This window comes from Rousettus aegyptiacus, unplaced genomic scaffold, assembly GCF_014176215.1.
Source record: "Rousettus aegyptiacus isolate mRouAeg1 unplaced genomic scaffold, mRouAeg1.p scaffold_m13_p_14, whole genome shotgun sequence".
Classification (NCBI taxonomy): Eukaryota; Metazoa; Chordata; class Mammalia; order Chiroptera; family Pteropodidae; genus Rousettus; species Rousettus aegyptiacus.
Genome location: NW_023416289.1, coordinates 14,529,440 through 14,535,566, shown reverse-complemented (window position 1 = coordinate 14,535,566; position 6,127 = coordinate 14,529,440).

Sequence of the window (6,127 nt, the reverse complement as noted above, 5' to 3'; positions counted from 1 at the left end):
GCCATTTCCCCACCTCCATCTACAGAGACACTCTTTTCACCCTTCCCAGGTTCCAAAAGTCAGCTCTGGGTCACCACACTCCCCACCCCAGTTCCAGGCCTAGCCACCTACCATGCTCTGCCCACCTGAAGCCTTTAGGGCCAAATCAGTGAGGAAAAGGAGGGTTGCCCCAGACTTTGGTTTTTATTTAGAGCAGAGAAGCTGATTGTGGTGTTGAGACATCAGTTGGCTTGTCTGTTGTTCCCAGAAGACTACTACTCCTGTAGGGGCAGAGCCCACCTTGTTCACCTTCCTATCACTGGCATCTTGAGTATCACCCAGTCATGCTCATGGTTCCTTAGAAGATGGCAATTGCTGAGAAGCACCAGAGAGGCGGCCCCAGGAGGCCACATTCACATATTTTAACCATGTATTTGGAAGCCCACGCATGCAGATGGCGGAGAGCTGCTTTGCCCAAGAAATCAGGCAGTTGCCCAGGTGATGGAATTTATGGTGTGCTGAACATTTGTCTGCCCTAAAATAGCTCTCTTGCTCATAGTCTAAACCAGCAGTTTATTTCTTCAAATTTAAGACCTGGTGTTTAGCACTGTCTGGGCTGGGGGAAAGTATGCAGATTGGATAGAGGAAATCAGTAATGACTCCAGGATTTTCAGTCCCAAGTCTGCTTCCTTCTGCACATGCCTTTGACAAGTTATTTCCCTCCCTAGCCCATTTCCCCATCTCAAAAATGGTGATTTCTAAGGCCTTTTCAAGAACTAAGGTCTTTGTCTCTCACACAAGTAGTTCAGGACTAATTGTTTTAGGACCATCTGCATGCAAGGCACTGCACTAAGCATCCAGCCTCCCTCTGAGGAAGGTGAGATTCTTTTCACCACTTTCTGGAAGAGGATGCTAAGATTCAGAGAGGTTGAGTGACTTACTTATCTATCTTTATCCAACTGTTAACTTCTAGAATCAACACTCCAACCCCAGTCTACCTGACTCGGGGTTCCCAGCTGAGATAGTCCACGTGTCAGGGCTGGAGCTGTGGGCTACAGTTTTCTTTGATGTCAGAGCAGCTCCAGTTCAGCTCAATGCCAGAAATACTTATAGTTACAAGTGTGGGCGACAACCATCTGGCAGAGCGACTGGTTTGAGGCTGTGTTTGGTGATGCCTTCCTTGAGGACTCAAGGCCGGCAGCAGGGAGGTGATGGCTGCATTCCCCTTCGTACCCAGGACCATGGAGAAACCTGCCCGCAGGGGCAAAACCTCACACAGGTGTCCTAATTATGACAGATGCTGATTTCCCCTGGGGCAGGGAAAGTGAGAGGGAAGAGGTGGGGCAGGACAGAAAAAAACGGAGAGGCCACACGGAAAGATCACCAAAGTCCAAATTCCAAGAGTCATGACAACATACCTTGACCACGCCTTTAGAAGCCGTGTGTGTGATCGTTCTCAAAGGGCATTCTGTGGAGCCTGGAGGATCTCCAGTCACAGCCAGCTGGGAAAGCCCATGGTTGAGCCCTATTGAAGAGCCACACCTACCCAGTCACCCGTAAAACAAATCACAAGAAGAATCTATTTAGATTAACTTGAGTCTTCCAAACCTATTTGACCACCTATAACATATGACCAGAAAATACTTTGGGGAAACCTAGATTTTGGCTTTGATAAATGGGAAGAGGGCTGTCAAGAATGACGCTCCCAGTGAGGGGCAGAGCCTACAACAGGGGACATTCTCGAGCAGTCGCTAGGGTGCAAAGCAAATCCTTGCTGTTTCCTCACCTCCTGTGGGCCTGCTGTAAGAGAGAACACACCCTCTCAGATGAGTTTTCAGGATGCAAAACCACCTAACAGTAATTGGAACCTCTGAAATACTTTCTCTACATGCACATATTATCTGTATACAAAGTTTAAACAAGCAGTGTTTAGTTTCCTACATATTCTAAAGTTTAATTCCAGGCTACCATTTGTTAGATGATTCTGAGTAGGTCAAAAACAGATTCACAGTAAAATGGTGCCAAATATTTTAAATATCAAGAACAGATGTAACATGCCACAGGCTGCTGACCAAGGCACCCCCTCTTTAGAAATTACTGCTTTAAAAAGAAACATAGTTTTAAATTGTTGAATTCTTCTCCAAACAAAAAAATAAGATGCTTATAATCTGAAGTTCCTATCTTGTTTGTTTTTTCTAGAACTTTAAATAGTTCTTTTAAAAAGCTGACCAGGTAAGGTAGGTTTATGGGGAGGCTGGATAGGGAAGATGGAGGAGACTGATGATCATTTAGGAATGTTAATTCAGTTCTACACAAGAAACAGGTTCAATTAAATATTCTAGAAACATATCACATATGAAAACATCTTGACATTCTTGTGATTTACCTTGAGTTGCTTGATGAAAACAATCGAGATCTGACACGAAGTTAAAAACAGTACTGGAAAAAACTTTTAACTTCATCCACATAGGAATTTAACGAGATTAGAAACACTTGAAAGGTTAGGCTCCTCCTGTCTGAAATGCTGCCCAAGGTCTCAAATCTCCCACACACAACCCTGATCCCCACTAACTCCCTGCACCCCTCATCCCTGGGCTCTCAAAGCCCTGCTATCTCGACATCTCCTCTCCCTTGAAGCTATACGATTCCCTCAGAATCAGAGCCTAGGGAGAATTCTGGGCTGTGTCTCAACTGTGATCTGGTTCACTGCACCAGCAGGGTGCACTGTCCATCCACAGTGCAAGTTCTAGCTTCTTCCTGCTGTTCTCAACACTGCCTGTCATCTGTCTCCTAATCAGAACACACCATCTGTGCCTCATCAAGCAAGTCAGAGAGCTTAAAGATGGCACTTTGCATCCTTGAGTCTGCATGCTGGCCTTGCAAGGTAAGGAATACAGTACTAAAAGGCAAGCACTGTCCTTGCCTCCAGAATAGAGGACCTAGGTGTGGCATCCCATGGGAACTATACCAGGCAAGTGGTTACAGGGGTATCTGTTCCTCTAACTCCTGCTTTCTTTAGAAATATTTAAACTACAAAATGTAAAATGCCCCAAATGGAAAGGGTATGGATTTTACAGGGGGTACAAATGGAGATGCTAGAAAAATGTTAATTAGGGAGTTTCCTAGAAGTATTTTCAGGGTCAACAATCACCAAAGACCTACCCTTATGCAGGCACAAGTACTTCCTCTAACGTTCACAATGACTGGAAAGAAATTTCATCTCCACTTTACAAATAAAGGAGTCCTAAGAGGAGTGAATTCCCTAATGTTTTCTTGTTCTGCTTCTTGATCAATTTCCCACATTTAAACTGTATTTGCCTGTTTTTAAAGTAATGAGACTTCTGTAAGGTCAGAGGAACCACTAGAATTGGAACCCATAGGAACCCATGCCCTCCCAACATTCCAGCTGCCTCCCTCCATGCGCTGCTCCCAATCCAGAGGTGGCAAGAATCCAGAATGTGCCAGCAGTGTGTGAGGGCCACAGCAGGTGAACAGGTAAGATGGTCTTGCATGCTCACTCAGGAACAATTGAACTAGTGAAGGTCTCCATTTCATGGCCTGCCAAGGGCCCTTACCACAGTTGACCCCCTCCATCCCCAAGTTCTTCATACCTTAAGAGGCAGAAGTCCTTCCAAGATAGGAATGGCAGGGACCTCGACTTGCCTTTCTCAGCAAAGTGCCTGCGGCCCTTCCCCCCACTTACAGGTATAGTGTAAATTTTCTCTTTGGGCACATTCTCTGCTATTTTTTCCCACCTGACAAGAATGGCTTTTCCATCCATGACAGAAAGGCAAAAAGGCTGAACAGCAGTGATCTGTGGTTAGGATCACAGATGACAACAGCTTTCAGTTGACATATTTTCTCCATATGCTATAAATGAATATAGTGAATACCTGCACAGCACTACGATTAGTTCAACTCAGAAGCTAGACTGCTTGGTTCAAATTCTAGCTCTAACCTTACTAGCTGCTTGGCCCATCCATGCCTTAGTTTCTTCATCTGGAAACTAAGGTGGAGATGATAGCAGTACTTGCCTCACAGCTGTTGCGAAGATTAAATCAATCTATACAAAACATACAGAGATGTTGCTAGTATATACCCATCCCTAATGTATTTGCTATTATGTTACTACTAGTGTCATCAAATAATCCCCAAAATAAACGTCTATTCACTGGACTTCCTAAACTCAATTTTTTTTTAGAGTCAAAAGGAAAGTATATTAGAAAAGGAGTAACACTACAGACAGAGTGTGGTCTCCTCTCAGAGGCAGAGAGTGAGGGACCCCTAAACTCAATTTTAAGGCAAAATTGACAGTGAGTTAATAGGTGTGCTGAATGATGTAACCTTTATAGAAGGGACTTTGATAACATCAAATGAAAACTACAAACATACTTTTTGACCTAGTAGTCCCACTGCTAGGAATTTACCCTGAAGATATATTTCCATATATAAAAAAACATGTGCAAGGTTATGTAAAAACTACTGAAACTGTCCTAAATGTCCATCTGTAAGAGACTGAATGAATGATACATCCACATAACTGAGTGCTATGAAGCCATAAACAAGAATAAAGACTGAACTGATAAAAACCAACTTTTAGACAATGTTAAGTTTTTTAAAAGTACATATTGCATGCCCACTGAAGAGGCCTAGATGCAACAGCACCTAGTAACATTAAGCATGCCTATAGTCCAGATCTTGGTTTCTAAATGCCAATCACCTCTAAAGGAAACTGAGTCCTTGGAAAAATGGCTAATTCCTGGTCAGGGATAAGGAAAATGCAAAGTAAGCCTGGAACATTTTGTGTGTGTGTGCTAAAAAGCAAGGAAATGCTCAAAGATCAATAGGAGTGCATTGTCAAAAAGACACAGCTTGTAAGAGTCTAGTATCCGGAATATAAAAAGAACTCCTACAATAGAAAAATAACAATTTTTAAATGGGCAAAGGATTTGATTAAACAATTCTCCTAAGCAGATCCACAAACAGCCAACAAACACATGAAAAGGTATTCAACTTCATTAGTCATTGATATCACTTCACTCTCATTAGGATGGCTATAATTAAACAAATGAAAAACTCCCAGAAAACAAGTGTTGACCAAGATGTGGAGAAATTAGAACCCTTATACATTGCTGGTGGAAATGTAAAATGGTTCAGATGCTATGAAAAAGTTTGGTGGTTCTTCAGTAAAAACAGAATTGCTATATGACCAGCACTTCCACTCCTAGTTATATGGCCGACAGAACATGTTTACAGAAAAACTTAAATATGAATGTTTATAGCAGCATTATTCATAACCAATAATTCAAAACCACACACATGTACATCAACTGATAAATGGATAAAATTGTGGTTTATCCATGCGATGGGACATTATTCAGCCACAAAAAGAAATAAGTACTGATATATGCTACAAATGGATAAGCCTAGAGAACACTATGCTAAAGCCAGATACAAAAATGACAAATATTGTATGATTCCATTTATGTAAAATATTCAGAATAGGCAAATCCAGACTTGTGGTTGCCAGGGAATGTGGGGTGGGGAGAGAATTGGGACTGACAACTACTAATAAGTATGTCGTTTCTTTTGGGGGTGATGAAAATGTTCTGAAATTTGAGAGTGGTAATGGGTGTACATGGTGAATATACTAAAAATTCCCTGAAACATTTTTAAATGGGTTTATGTTGTGAATTGCATGGCTCAAGATGAGCATCAGAGAGTTATTAGATTGTAACACATTTTAAAAAATTCAGTGAAAACCATCATCCAAAAAGGAGAGTGAGCAGAAAACTCTTCTTTATAGGTTAATGCCAGCTGATAAATCAAGGAGTGATGGGATAAGGAAATGACCACTGAAGAAGTCCTAATGTGATAACTGATTCAGGCAAGCATCATCAGTGGATGCTATGTGTGAAAGGTGGCTTAAGACCAAGATATTCAATGGTATTACCCCACAGTTCATTTGACAGATCTGGAGGACACCGCCTTAACCAAGTAATCAAACCCAGCAACACAAATACAAGGACAACCTGATGTGGCACACTGGAACAAATACCTCACTCACATAGCATTCTTGCAAAAAAAATGGTTAACCCGAATTGAATCGTGAACATCAGAAGTCTAGAATGTAGGATTTTCTGTAAGA